The sequence below is a fragment of the Anabrus simplex genome, chromosome 2, assembly GCF_040414725.1.
Source record: "Anabrus simplex isolate iqAnaSimp1 chromosome 2, ASM4041472v1, whole genome shotgun sequence".
NCBI classification, from domain to species: Eukaryota; Metazoa; Arthropoda; class Insecta; order Orthoptera; family Tettigoniidae; genus Anabrus; species Anabrus simplex.
This window is the reverse complement of record NC_090266.1, coordinates 1111955843-1111972100: the sequence shown is the minus strand read 5'-3', so window position 1 is coordinate 1111972100 and position 16258 is coordinate 1111955843. Positions and strand designations below refer to the sequence as shown.

At 42.4% G+C, this 16258-nt stretch overlaps 1 protein-coding gene and 1 pseudogene across 2 annotated transcripts in view; one reads left to right on the top strand and one right to left on the bottom strand.

The window, feature by feature from the left end:
* LOC136863322 (allatostatin-A receptor) overlaps positions 1-16258 on the top strand; it is a 1657357-nt gene that overhangs the window by 1403102 nt on the left and 237997 nt on the right. The gene's annotated exons all lie outside the window — the stretch shown is intronic.
* On the bottom strand, positions 7165-15008 carry LOC136864931 (uncharacterized; annotated as a pseudogene).

The following is a 16258-nucleotide window of genomic DNA, read 5'->3' as shown; positions in this document are numbered from 1 at the left end:
TCTAAAAGAGCATAGCTCCAGGGTTTACATGTAGGATTTTTTATATTTCTGCCTATGTGGTTTTGTCCTGAACTTTACTACCCGATTGCACCGCTATGATAACTCATCGCCTCATCTGGTTTGGTAGCATACAGAGCATTGGGACAGGCAGATAGTTTATTTAGTACTCGCAACCATCCCTGCTGTCTCTTTCTCTTCTTCTAATTAACAGCGTGCCGGAGGCGATGTAGATTGCTCTGATCGCCACGCGAGAGAGCGGGGGAGCAGTCTTCTCTCTCTCTCCCCACCGAAAATAAAGGCACATCCGCATTCCATCTTCAGACGGACTGCTGACTGTTGGTCTCTCAAGCGGTCCACTACCCTCAGGCATCAACCCTGACGGGGACGGGAGGACTGCTCAGGGGGCTAGCAAGTTTTTGATGGACCGAAAGATGATCCAGGCAAGCCCCTCTCCCCAACAAGAAAGATCACTAACCTGACTGGTAGTCTCCTCCATAGAGCCCTGAGCTTAGGTTAGGACCTTGAGTTTAGAGTATGTCGTCGTGATGACGTCAAAGATCATTGAACTTGTTGACGTCTGCACCAATCAAAAATGCTGATTCAGAAACATTCAGTTCGCCCGCCATGGCTAGGGATCCGTGATAATGTTGTAATGTTATTGGTTTTACGTCGCACTAACTACCTTTCCGGTTTTCGGGAAAGCCGAGGTGCCGGAATTCAGTCTCGCAGGAGTTCTTTTACGTGCCATTAAATCTACCGACACGAGGCTGACGTATCTGAGCACCTTCAAATACTCCGGAGTGAGCCAGGATCTAACCTGCCAAGTTGGGGTCAGAAGGCCAGCGCCTCAACCGTCTGATTCACTCAGCCCGGCCAGAGATCTGTGTTACCCTTACTAAATAATCGCCCCTGTCCCAACGCTGAATAAGTTTATCTAAAAACCATTCACCCCGAAGGACACCCCGAAGCGAACAAATCTTTTGCAGCTCCATAAACCGCTTGATGTCTTTCCTCAACAGACTGTCGCAATGCGGGTGACCATGGCTGTTAGACTGGTGACCCTGTGGATGTACTCTCCCGTGAAGCAAAAACACACTTCATGACCGTTTTCTCGGCCGAAGCACCTTCTTTGCCACGTTGTATTTACTTGGGTATAACCGTTAAAGACGAACCGTTGTTCAATTTTTCCCGCTACTTAGAGTACGCATGTCTTGGGCTGACAACGCTCTGAGCTCTAACAACAAACACCACCTCATAGCTGCCCTGTCAGTTAATAGCAGTCTGCCTACCTTTCAGCTGAACACATATTATTTCTTCTCTTCAGATCTATTTACCATTTCTAATAAAATACATGTGTTTTGTTCCTTAATACATGGTTCATACCTTATAAATATATTAGTTTAATTAATCCTGAACATTATTGATCCAGACAGCAACGGTTCACCCCGCCCCCTATTAATTCAGATTAATAATGTTTTACTGTTTCTTATATGTGTAGCAGCCCCTCACGATGAGATCATTTCAATGGATCAATAGATTGTCATGATCAGTTATAATTATTTATTAATTTCCTTAATACGTCGAAAATTTCCCGCAACAGTTACTCGGGCTTTGGTGTTATAAATGAATCCGAACTGTCAGAAAACTTTTCCTTTCTGAATCCCACTTTCTAATCCTCCCCAGATTGACCCCCTCGGGGTGTTTTGGACATTTTCGATACTTCCAGGTATCACGAGCTTATCACGTGTTAAGTTTCTATCGCTACACTTCGAATTCCATTTATTGTTACAGATTTGTTTATTTGTTTATCTTATTTTGCTTTACTACGTGAAAATGATTAAATGTGGCTGCGGCAGTGAGCTGACAGTTGCGATCAAAGGTGTACTGTAAGATAGAAAGAAAGAAAGATCTCTCGGAGGAAATAATTACCTTCAGATTGCTCTGTTTTCAGAACGATGTTTCTGAACTGCAATGACAGCGAAGTGAACCCGGCTTCTTTTATACATAAGATTGAAGTAACAGTCTCGATAGTCGTTCAGACCTATCTGTGAAAGAAAAGTCGTATGAAAACTGCTTACGGAATTCTCACAGACGCTAAACGGAGGTCGCCTGGTTGTGGTGCGGTGAGAAACAAGATTCGTTCCCGATACGGAAAAGCGATGCTCGAAACGAATTCTGGCTGATGAGACACTTCAAGACATTCGAGTCAAAATGAAATAGATTCCGAAATAAGATACTCGACGGCTTGTGCAAGAATGGAGCATTTCTCAGAGTTCAGTTTTGAAAGGTCTTCAAACTCGCAAGTTCTGTCCATGTAAAGTGAATGCGGCTCATAAATTGCCCCTATTGATCCAGCTTAGGGCTTTAATTTTAAAGAACTACACACGATGTGTCCATGTGCATCTCATGTACCAGATATGAGTGTAATATCGTCTACTCTAACGAGGTGTAAGGTACTAAACCGGCTCCATATGTATGAGCAATCACGTCAACGGCTTGTGTTTAACGTTTATAAATGCCGTCCATTGATCACAAATGGGGCAAGTTACTTTCCCTACACCTTGTATGTATAGGAATGTCAGTACCGGGTGTAACAAAATTCTGTACCGTACTCAAACTTGCAGGGATGGAAGAAGTAATGTTTTATCAATTAGCCATAGGTGTTAAGTTGATCAGTGAGGTGGTTCTTGACCAGCTGGACATTGAAGCAGCATCACCGCCAGGCAAGAGCAGAACAAGGCCGCGCTTTTCAGCAGCATTATAATTAAACTGAATTCTCGATTAGGTCAAAAGTACCTCAATTTTACATTATCGACAGATCAATATTTAATAAAGCAAATTTGTTTTGGTCTCTTCCGTCGTCCTTGGAACTTTAAGTAAGTTATTGAATTTTCTACACCCGCTGTACGCTTCATGTTGGTAGTTTCGCTATTGATCATGAACATTGTAGCTCGGGATTGACACGGCATGTGATGGCAGGCCAGGAGGATAAATCAATCGCCCGGGTAACAGCTGTGCCAGCTAAACTTAATAGGCGAACCCTCCGTGCGAGGCCGGAAAATAAATTAAATACTATGATTAATACGTATGAAATTAATTTCATGTTATTGGTCCGTATTGATGATTGACTACTTTGAACAGGATGGGCAGGGCCACCTATTCAATGCCGTGTATTATTATTATTATTATTATTATTATTGTTGTTGTTGTTGTTGTACAACGGTACTAGTTTCGACCTTTCCTTTAGGTCATCTTCAGCCTAGATACATCATTAGCAGAAGACATAACATGCATATACACTTAAATTAATCTAATATGTCACATATAGTGTCCCTAAAACTATTTACATTCATTAACATTAAAGTCCGTGTAACTTGATGCACTTGCACACACGTCTTATAATGCAAATACATCAAATTTCATGGACATTAATATTAACAATGTAAATAGTTTGAGGTGCTAGATGTGACAGATTAAGTTAAGTGCGTATGAGTGTTATATCTTACCCAAACGATGCATCTAGACTGAATATGACCTAAAAGAAAGGTTGAAGCTAGTCCCAATGTATAATATGATATCGAATAGGTGGACCTGCCCATCCTGTTGAAAGTATGATTGATACCTGCATGCATTCATTAATTCACTTCTAAAATACCTATACTTCAGGATGCTATTGCGAGCTGTTACACTATTACGTCTTCTGGTACGGCCTAGAGCAATTTTGTTAATTTCATTGATCTGTCTCAGTCTTCTCCTTGGATTTGACAACGCGAAAATGACAGAGGTATGAGCGATGCTAGTAATGTCATTCCTTATGCAGCCAGTCCCTACTATGAATGGTGTGAAAACGTCGCACATAGTGTCGGTCGGTGCATGCATTTCAGTGGGCTTGGCAGACTGATATGTAATAGCAACTGCTGGATCAGTGAGGAAAGCAACGGGAAACTATCTCACACCTCATTTTCCTAGTACGCCTCTTCATTGACACTTAGGTCATACATGACAGCTAATGGTGGAGTTGGTGAGGATCCAACCAGCTTTTGGGCTGAGGCCTGAACATGCATACTGTACCAGTAACTGACACGCACTCATTGATGCGTGTAATCGAGCATGAGGGTTTCGCAGGGCGTGTGTGGTCTTATGTAAGGAGATTGTACAGAGAGGGAGTAAAAGACTGCATATGCTGGCCACATAAACTTTATTAAAATCAGTGAAAGTAGACGAATGTCCTATCATTTCCTTGAATATTTGTCAAACTGGACTTTCATCCACACTTAATATTCAATAAAATGATAATAGCTTGTATCAATCTTAATAGCGACAAATATTTAGAATGAAGTTCACCAATGAAATTAACAAAAACTCTTCTTGTTATAATTAATTAACTTGGATAAAGAAAGTTCATTCTTGAAGTTTATAAATGACAACATTAATTAAGATTACCTTGAAATAATTAGTTATTTTAAGTGAATAAAATTCATTCTTGAAGTTCATAAATAACAACATTAATTAAGTTCACTTTGAAAACTAAAGATCGTTCTTGAAAATAGAACTACCGAAATTCATTAGAGTTCCTTTCTGAAATGATTAAATGGTGCGAGCAAATAAAGTTAAATCTTGATATGCCTATCAAATTTCGAGCTAAAGTTCATTCTTCATTTAGCTAACTAACTAACGTAATATGGAGATAAACAAAGTTCTAATTCGTAGAAATGTTAATGAAGGGGCTAAGTTTCAAAGTTCCCACTCGTTAGCAAGTTCGCCGGTACGACTTAATATTACACTGAGCTATTTTTTTTTTTTTTTTGCTAGTGGCTTTACGTCGTACCGACACAGATAGGTCTTATGGCGACGATGAAATATGAAAAGCCTAGGAATTGTAAGGAAGCGGCCGTGGCCTTAATTAAGGTACAGCCCCAGCATTTACCTGATGTGAAAATGGGAAACCACGGAAAATCATCTTCCGGGCTGCCGACAATGGGATTCGAACCCACTACCTCCCGGATGCAAGCTCACAGCTGCGCGCCTCTAACCACACGACCAACTCGCCCGGTTATACTGGATTTAAGAAATAGCAAGCCATTTGAAAAATGGGAATGTATGAGTTCGAAATCATATTGAATGAGAATTGAAGTTGCTGGAAAGTTTTAAAGTGACTTGCTGAATTGAAAGTTACTTGATAAGGCACAGTTTACATTATTCTTTAATGGCACAGACGCATATCACCTTATTGAAGAACTGTCTCCGTTTGACTGTGTCCTCACAGACTGTAGTACCATGTCTATCATGGATCAGGAACACCATCACCACGCATCGCTTGAAGTTACCACGTCTACCACAGACCGGAACACCATCACCACGTCCCTCGAAGTTACCACGTCCACCATAGATCAGGAACACCATCACAACATATCCCTTGGAGTTACCACGTCTCCATCGGCGGGAGTTCACATGACAATACGGTTGGTTGGAGTATGAATGGTCAGCGTAGTGTCCTTCGGTCTAGAGGGTCCCGAGTTCGATTCCCGGCCGGGTCGGGGATTTTAACCTTGATTAGTTAATTCCAATGGCCCGGGGGCTGGGTGTTTGTGCTGTCCCCAACATCCCTGCGACTCACACGCCATACATAACACTATCCTCCACCACAATAACATGCAGTTACCTACACATGGCAGATTCCGCTCACCCTCATCGGAGAGTCTGCCTTACAAGGCGAAATGTTAAATAGTTAATGGCACTGTCTTTACTTCTAACCATGAAGTATTAGTCATGTAGTTTCCACAAACAAAGTCCTAACTGGTTAATTTACTCGTAGAAGTTAACACGTAGACTCGTATTAATTTATAAGTTAATCAACAGTTCTATCACACACGGTATTAACATGTTCGATGTCTAACACTTTATTATAAGTCGCGCGAAATGTTTCAGTATTTGGAAAATCTTAGAATGCAGGATTTATACCGCTGTCGGTGTTAGAGTTCTTGGCGGTACCTTGCGGGTACTTAGTTCGACGTTCGGACTCGACACTCGCGCACAAAGCTAAACTTCACTGCCGGCACGACCTCGGGCAGCAGATCTCTACTATGCTGTACTGTGCTGTGCTCACACTCGTCTTATATACCCGGGCTTGACCCTGAGCATACACGTCTTTGAAATTACTCGATATCTTGACGTTGCGATATCTCCTTAAATAAAATAGTTATTAACATGAAATTTGGCCATAAGCTATCTGTTATTGTAAGCTACACGGTCCCGTTGTCCGTTAGTCGCTATCCCATCTGGAAGCGGACATATAAAAAAGCTTCCAGATGGTTCTCTCTGACGTATGGGCCATGCGCTTCGTGAGTCGTGTCTTAAGCGTGGGTCACACTAACCTGGTTGCCAGCCGCGAATTAAGGAAGCTGCTACTATCAGCATGATGTAACCATAGAACTGGCACCCCACTTGCTCACCAGCCGCGAATAAAACAACACCTGGTTTCAATTTATACGGTACAAATGGCTGATTTAAAGTGGTCGGGGAAGGAGATAATTGATTTTTTAAATTTATTTCAAAATTATCCGTGCCTGTGGGACGTTTCGTCTAAGTACTATCTTAATAGGAATGTGAAGGAGGAAGCTTACAATAAGCTGTTACAAAACCTAAAGAATGCTGGGATGCCTGCTACTCTTGACTCAGTTAAGAAGAAGATTAACAGTTTAAGGGACACCTATAGAAAAGAACTTGCAAAGATAAATAAATCTAGAAAAAGTGGCTCTGGTGCAATCGAAGTTTACAAGCCAAAGCTTGTGTGGTTTTCAGCAGCAGAGGTATTCTGGCATGGAGCTGTCAGTGGCAGAGAATCTTCTTCTAATACGGTAAGTAGGTACATTATGATTCCAATATGTTAATATTATTAGAGTTTTATTTTACTGTCATTAATATACACGTGCTATTACATTAATTGGTTAGGTGGACTTATTGTCATTTATATCTATTAATAAATGAATCAAAATCTGAAATTAATTATTAAAATAAACCCCAAAGATATTCAACGAACAGTTTATTTGCCAATTTTCAAGTTTTTGGTGTTAGACAGTTTTATACTACGGAATTGTCATCTGGTTTCACACCAATTGATGTCATCAGCCACAGAACAGATAAAGTTGTCATGAACTGATGCATTTACCATTTCCGTACCTGCTCCCCACCGCAACCATAATTATTTGATGAATAGAAACGGTCTACATCATCCACTGAACCTGAAGGGAAATATGTTCTAGAAGAGGTCTGCCTGAGCGAGTTGTGGATAGCACAAGCTGATTTCACTAGATTGTGTCCACGTTCAGTGGTTTAGGCGTATTAAAAACGCGAAACCTAGCTGCTAAAATGCAAAATGCATTTTCAGCAACGCGCCTTGCTCTGGATAAACGATAATTAAAGACCCTCTCTTGTACAGTTAGTGCTCTGTGTGAAAATGGTTTCAAACAATATGGTGTCAGGCAAAAGGCATCATCTGCTACACAAAGTCCTCCGTTCAGCCATTTAAGAAAATTTTGCTCAAGGGCTATCTTTAACGTAGTTCTTAAATACCGTGCTGTCAATGTCTCTGCCATCATGTCCAACATCTATATACCTGAAACAATACCATGGCAAACAAAACAATACTGTAGGTTCCCTTGTAGTTGAAAAATGATGATGTTGAATTTGGAGGCCGTTTAATTATAATATGCTTTCCATCCAAAGTACCGCAACAGTGAGGAAAGTTACATTTATATTCGAATCCTTTTTGAACCTCATTCCACTGGCTTGATGTGTCAGGTACCTGAAAGTAAAGTATAATATTATTGCATAATGAAAATTATACACACAACTAGCCTAATAAATGTAATATTTATTATGAATTTCTTTGCAGACCTACCGTTAGGCATTCAAACCAGAGTGTTAAACATATTTTTAAACAAAAGTCATGTTTACTTGCACTCGGATAATCCTGTGCATAAACTTAGGTCTACAAATTATTTCTCCCAATTGTTTAATTGAGAAATTATTGTAGGTGTATATTGTTTTCAGGATGTACCGCAGCATTCGATGTGTAAAGGTGAACGATCTTCAAACAGTGACACTGTGAACATGGCTGAACAGGGAGCATCACAAGTAGTGGAATCACCTGTACAGTCTGCGTCTACTACACCTTCGTCATCGACAAAGCGTCCATCCACAAACAAAGACTGTCAACTAAACGCAAACCCACGAGATTTGAAAGTGCAGTAAATAAATTGCAATCAATCGCTGAATTAACAACTAATAACACAGAAGACCAATATGACAAATTTGCTAAGCATATTGTGTCCCAGATGCGAGAGCTCCCCTCTCAGAATTTTCATTATACTTCAAAGTAAGTTTCAAAACCTCATTACTGAAGAGAGACTCGCATCTGTAAATTTTAATAACAGTGAACCACTATCCCAAAGATTTGCCATGATGACGTTGATGACACAAGTCTTTCAAACAGCACTTCCAACAACGAATTCGATCAGATCTGATCCGAACTATCTGATAACACATGCTTGGACGAGGAACAACCTCCACATGGTTTAGATGTTCTCTCCAAATCTTTAGTTGGTATCTGCCCTTTAGAATACGATGCTTAGATGCCAATAAGAACACAAATCGCTGCCCACATTATATTACATATTGCATTTCGTTCAACATATTTCATATTCCCATGTGTAACATTTCATTTATCAACATGTTTTCAATTCTAAATAATATACAATTATTTGTAGTGCATCTTATTTTTTGACAAATAGTTTTGCAATAAGCTTTCCATTACTATTGTTTAATGTTAGTTGTATGGATTCTAATTATACTGTATTGAAGATATGAACTTTTAGTTTATGAAAAGTAAGGTGTTAATGTTAAACGCAAGCAGCGCAAAATAAATAATATCAGTTAATAAAATATGTTGTACAACTTTAGTTAATACCGTACTTGTAATGATGTTTGTCCATAAAAACTTAAAATCATAATTAGAAGCAATGCATAGCGTATGATATGATTACAAAAGAATTACCGACAGGATATTATTTTTAAAAATACTGATAACTTAAGGCTGAATAAACCCTTAATGATGCTTACTTTCATGAATGGTTGGAGAATTTCAAAAATAGCAGCAAGAACTTCAGGTAAAAACACAGAGATTGAATTGTGGGGCACTCTAAACTACAAAGCCAGAGATCTAAAACTATCTCCAGTTGCGAGATACCGTAAGGTAATTTCCAGTTTTACTTTACATGGAATCGCCTGTCTCATTTTAGTATCTTGTTTTTTAATCAGCTATTCTACTAAATCCAGAAACTCTTCGAACTTAGGATATGACATTCGTAAAACATTTCTGTATGTTTCTGGATCCACTTCTTTTAACTCTTGGAAAAGTCTTGAAGACGCTCCTAACTCTTCCCTTATTTGAATCCAAGGCCTACTCCACCATCGTCTCTCCTTGCGGTGACGAAAGCATTTCCAGAACAAAGCTCCGTCACAGCCATCCTTAATAACCGCCTAATTTCTGCGTACCCATGCTTTGACATCTGTGTCCAGTTCTGCAAAATCCGCAAAGCGGCGACTACACAGCGGTTTCCTTGTGTTCCCGAACAGGTGATAATCACTTGGAGCCTATTCGCAGAGTATGGTGGGTGTGGCAGCACCGTGAATCCCTTTAGATCAATGGCAGCGGTGGTCTCTCGGCTAGTGTGGGGCCGGGCATCGTCATGTTGCAGAAGCACACCCTTAGTCCATTTTCCTGGCCGCTTAGTTTGAATGGCACGACGTAAGCGCTTAAGGGTTACCACATATGCTGCACTGTTGAACGTAGCACCGAATTCCATGCAGTCAATGAGGATGATGCCTTTTGTGTCCCAGAACACTGTGGCAATTCGCTTGCCAACTGATGGCACTGATTGACATTCCTTTGGCGGTGGACTGCTCCTATGCTTCCATTCAATCGGTTGTTTTTTCCTTTGTGCCTCATGGTAATGGAGCCATGTCTCATCACCAGTCACAAGCCTAGCCATGAAGTCGGCTGGATCTCTATCATGGCATTGCAAACGTTCTCTGTACACGTCCACACTCCTCTGCTTTTCGTCTGCAGACAAGATTCTAGGCACCCACGTGGATGACACCTTCCCCAACTGTGAGTGGCCATGCACGATCCGCTGCAGGGTGCTTCAGCTAATTCCCGTGGCTGCCTCCATTTCCGTAAATGTGATGCACTTGTTTCCTTGGATGACCTGTTCGAACCGGGCAATGCTGACTAGTGTTGACACTGTCACATTCCATCCAGATCTGGTTCCCTTGTCCACCGATGTGCGCAGGGTTTTCCAACCTTCCACCCACTTGTAAACTGTTTTCCGTGACGGCGCATGTTCTCCACAGACTGAAACCAAGGGCCGATGAATTTCTGCTGTGGACACGCCTTCTTTCCATAGGAATCAATTAGTATAGCGCTGTCCTTGACCGTGCTTTCCATGATGCCTGTTCCTACGCTGACAGTGTTGTTGTGAAATGGCTATGACGAGTGCATTCGTTGGCTCCTGTGCGTGTGCTGCTACCAAACGGTGGAACAAGACAATAGTTACACGTCACCACCTTCAAAAGTGAAATGTGAACCATAACCGGACGTATAAAAATAAGGTGTAAAACAATGTAGTAATCCCCTCGTATTTCACACGAAGAATAGCACTATTAAGTTAAGAAGGTTACTACATTTAAGGAAATGGAAATTGCAACACCATGAAGGCATTGGTTGTTTGTGTTGATTTTCAAGATATGGAACGACGCCATGTAGATATGTAAACGATCAAAGTTTCAGACCCATTGGATTGTTGCCACAGGTCTCCCCACGTGATTGGTCGCGGAGGAATCAACTCCAGTATACGGACTCTGGTGTAGCGTAGTTGACTTGCAGTCTGTGCAGTGAAGTGTTCCCCGTCACACATGCCTCGACGACAGAGAAGAGCACGCTATCAATAACTGTCACCGTTTGAGAGGGCTCGAATAATTGGGCTGTATGAGGCTGGATTATCGCTAAGGGCTGTCACTGCACGTGTTGGCCGACCGGCATCTTCGGTACAACGTGTATGGCAGCAGTGGTCAAATGAAGGTACCCACACTCGTAGACCTGGCATAGGCCCAGAGCGACGGACAACTGTGAGAGAGGATCGCCGCATCATTCGGATGGCCCGGATGGAACCCCATGCAACAGCAGCGCAAATTCGAGCAGTTGTGGCACCCCACGTTACACAACAAACAGTTGGTAATCGCCTGCGTGCAGCTGGCTTACAAGCACGTGTCCCTGCAAAATGTATTCCATTGACCCCACAACAGCGACGTGTAAGGCTGGCCTGGTGTCGAGAAAGATCGACGTGGGTCGACGAATGGCATAGGGTCGTCTTTACTGATGAATCGCCCTTCTGTCTTGCCCGCAGTGATCGCCGGAATCGTGTGCGACGACGTACCGGGGAGAGGGGCCGCCCAGATCTTATTGTCGAGAGGCACACAGGACCAACACCAAGCATTATGGTCTGGGGAGCTATTGGCTTTAATGTGAAATCACAATTAGTGCTTGTTGAGAGCACTATGACTGCTCGACAGTACGTTGATAGGGTACTCAATCCAGTGGTTATCCCTATGATAGTGAACATTGCTAATGGGATGCTTCAGCAGGACAATGCCCGGGTTCACACTGAACGCATGTCCAGAGAAGCTCTCAACGACATCACAACCTTAGAATGGCCCGCCAGATCCCGGACTTCAGTCCTATTGAGCATATGTGGGACATGATGGGTCGACAACTGGCCAACCGTCCTCAGCCACCAACAACTCTGGAACAACTGACCCGTGCAGTGCAGCAAGCATGGCCACAATTCCTCAGGAAGCGATCCAGGGCCTTATTGACTCCATGCCTCGACGAATTCATCAATGTATTACAGCTCGTGGTGGGCACATCCTGTATTGATTGTTGTCCAAACTTGCGGTCAGAGGGACCTGATGTGTAGTCATCGAATCATAACCGAACACTCGTCCTATATGTTCAATTGCAGCATTGTAGCAGCACTCCTTCTGGGTCTTGCAATTTCCATTTTCTTCAGTGTAGTATTTCAAAGTTTTATTCGTGAAAACTCTAAGTATCGATGGACAGTTTATGAACGTAAGAATTGTAAGTTCTCACGCACAAGACTTTACTCACTTGAAAATATTCAAAGTAACGCACTCGCTAACTACACGGCTAAGTCCGTAGACAGAGAAATATTACAAGATTGTTTTTATTTTTGCAGCGTATTGAAGACTTCCACTCTATAACTTCGACGTATCGTAGCACTGACAACCATCAACAGTCAACCGTACAGGTTCGACTGTGGGACAAGGCTGATTTGTTTGCAATTCTTGGGTCTCATTTATACTGGAGTCGCGGAGACTGCAGCTGTTACATTCCTCTCAATAAGTTTCTTAATTCGTGGTGAATTTTAATGAAATGAAACTTGATAGTATTGGAGGTATTAAAAAGGAGTGTACGGTGATGTTACTCTCATATTCGTACCATAATTAATATATTAAGGGTAGAATGTATGGAAGGTTCTATGAATGACGTAACTTAGTCTTCGCGAGTTCGAGCTGGCTCCTATGTCACTCGCCACTGGCTCGCTGCAGCCGGCTGCTTGCTTGGCGCGCGGCGCATATTTTAACGTTTGAAATACCTCAAAGCCAATTCTAGACCAGCGTTTCTGATACAGTACATACATACTGAACCAAGAAATGCCGGTACTGGTTAGCTTGAAAAGCACGAGGGTGTGTTCGGCACATTGAATTGGAGCAGATACAGAGAGTGAGAGGATTTTATTTTGAATGAAGTTATGATTTTAAAAAATGTTTTTATTGCGTAAAGACAAATTCATATCACCTCAATACAGTGAAGGATAGATTGGGCACGATGTTCCCCCGCCCTGCGGCAGGCGATGTCCCGCGTTGCTCTGCTACTCTTGCCGTCCTCACCACGGAAGGGCTCTCGGTACCAGAGTACCTCGTACCAATCCTAAGAGGGCAGTTCTGGACGGTCTCGAAGTTCTAGAAATTCTAGACGTTCTTGAAGGTCTGTAAGGTCTTGAAGTTCAAGTCGCAGGGTTCGCTTGCTTCGATGGATTGTGCAAACACACACATAAGCTCTCTGGGCTTATTGGACGGATGAGTAGTGAGGTGAAATTTTAGAACCAACTTTTAGGGTTCCCATGAAAGGATTAAAGAAATTCAAATATACCGTGTTGAATGTCAATGGAATCGAACATGAGACGCTTCTTTAAGGTAAATTCAACTGTCCACTGGCTTGATACGAAATAAAGAAGTGAATTTGACTGCGACCAAATGTTAATAGTATCGAACTCGCTCACTTCCTAACATAAGTTGCAATTGTCACAGATTATAATATTGTTCACACGGAAATAGTTAACTTTTGCAATTTACTGTTCGAAGAAAGAGGACAGAATATTCGTAGGGTCCTACCATGTTCTACGAATACTTTGAATTCATTTACAAAGTTCATTCAGAGAAATGAACACTTCTCTGACACTATAGATGGCAATAACTTCACTTTGGTGCAAGAAGTTCAACACTTTACGCGTTAATTTCCTTCCGTTCACACGCAATGTTATATAGTCATATGACAAGAAGCTTAAACTATTAGACTATTAACGCCAGAGTAAAATTAGTCCCGTTCACTCACACTATTATCTTTGTGTTCAAATATGTACAATAATACTGGTAAGACTTTATAATAACTTGATCGTGGAACTTACACTCATGTACATCAAAACAGAACACCTTGAAGAAATAGAAACAGGAAGTTCATATTCACAGGACATGTTCATTGGTATGTTCTGCAGAAACGATTAGCATTTCAGTCACCTAGGTTGAGCATGTGTCCTGTGTGCTGTTGTCTAGTAAGCTCTGGGTCCTCCATGAGCACTGATAACTTACTCCATGTGTGACGGCGTCAACGCGTATAAGGCGCGAATGGCGTCCCGGGGTATAGCCTTCCATGCTGCATTCACCTGGTTCCACAGTTCATCTTTGGTGATGACACTGGGTCACAGCGCCGCACACGTCATTTCACCATATCCCGCACATTTTTGATTGGTGACAAGCCCAGTGATCGGGCTGGCCAGGGCAAGAGTCTGACACCTTGTGACAACAAGAAGGCACGTGTTCGTGCAGAAACATGTGATCGCGCATCATCCTGCTGAAATATGGCGTCTGGGGTGTCGTGCAGGCAGGGTATGGTTACGGATCGCAGGATGTCATTCACGTACGTCAAACTGGTCACAGTGCCCTGGACACGCACCAACTGTGATTTGCGGTTGTACCCAATAATACCCCACACCATAATGCCTTGAGTTGTTGCGGAATGTTTTGCGCGAATGCAGTCAAAGTGATGCCTCTCCCCCTGTCTGCAGCGAGCCAAAATGCGGCCATCATTTTCAAACAAGCAGCATCTGGATTCGTCCGAAAACACTACTTGCTGCCATTCCTGTCCCCAGTGACGTCGTTCCATACACCATTGCAGTCTAGCATGTTAATGCACATTAGTCAAATGAAGGCGGAGAAGTAGACTACGCGTCGGTAACGCAGACCGTAATAAACGGCGACGGACTTTCACTCCTGATAGTGTACGATGTGTTACAGTGTTCCACTGTTGCGTCAGAGCCGAGGATGATGCAGATCTGTCCTGCAATGCCATTTGGATGAGGTGTCGATCTTGTCGGGGGGGTGGTCTGAGTGGTGCGACCAGAACCATCTCGTTGTGTTCTACGGCCTTCTGTGAACCATTCTGTAAACACCCGTTGCACTGCCGACACACTTCGTCCCACACGAGCAGCAATTTCCCGGATTGATGCATGACGTTCTCTCATGCCAGTAATGCGCCCTCTTTCAAACTCATTCAGTTGACGGTACGGTTCTCGCATACGTCTGCGAGGCATCCTGCACGTCTACTCAAGTCACACTGATCCATTACCTTCGGTTTATAATGACAACGAGAGCCGCATGCACATTGTATCAGTCAGTGGTGGTGCGCCGAGATATGGATGTAGAACTTGAACCTGAGGGCCGACATGGTTCAGATGCTAAGCATTTCTTCAGAACATACTAATGCACATGTTCTGTGAATATGACCATCCTATCTCTAGTCTTTCAAGGTGTTCTGGTTTTTGTGAACATGAATGTAGTTCCGTTCACTGGTAGTCCTAGGTTCATTTAAAGGTAACGTGAAAACACAAGTTTTAATGCTTCCTAACATTCAAGTTCCACTCAAGAAAATACAAGTTCTGATGCACTGTTTGAGATTCTAAGATTGCTATTAGCAGAAATATTTCAATCACCTTGAGATATTTAAAGTATTGCACTCCTCGATTCTATGACTGAGTCTGTAGTGACTATTGAAATGTTTCAAAGTTATTCTCACCGCAATTTATTAGAGTCGAACCGCAGACTTAAACTCCAAAGTATTACATCGTAGTACCAACTTCCAGCAGCCAACCGGTGGGACAAGACTGTATCTTATGCCAGTATCTTCGCCTTATTTATACTCATTACGCCGGGCGCGTCGCAGAATCCAGCCTTGAGCAGCTGTAGCTTGCTCCTTGTCACTCGCCACATGTTCGCTGTTGCTGGCTGCCCGCTTGCACGCGGCGCGTATTTAAAGTTAGAAATGCTTCGAAAATTCCACTGGACCAGCGTTTCTGGTACAATACATATATACACTTACGATTGTGTATTGGCATATAATACATCTTGTAAAAACTTGATAACGTCTGTTGAATGGAACCGTTCCCCAAGAATATGTTAAAAATATTTAAGAACAGCAAAAATAAGTGAGTGGTGGTTGTGGTGGTGGTGGTGGGAATTAAAGTTTTAAGATGAACGACCATCCTCTCTTCACATTCATCAGATATCAAATTGAGGAGGGTCGAGCCTTCGAAGAATGAAGTACCGGTAAAGAACAGCGTGAATATCAACATCTCCCGATGCCTCGCGATCAGAAGACAACAAGAAGTGGCCGGGGGAGGTCAGATAAATGTGAATGCAAGCACTAGAAAGTAGAAGCTAAGGGTCATGTGGTCGACAAATGACACTACGAAGCTAAGAGTTTTTCCACTTTTAGCCATGACTATCGACAACGACTCCACACACAAATGGGGGAGGAAGATTATACATTTCATATTGGCTTCAT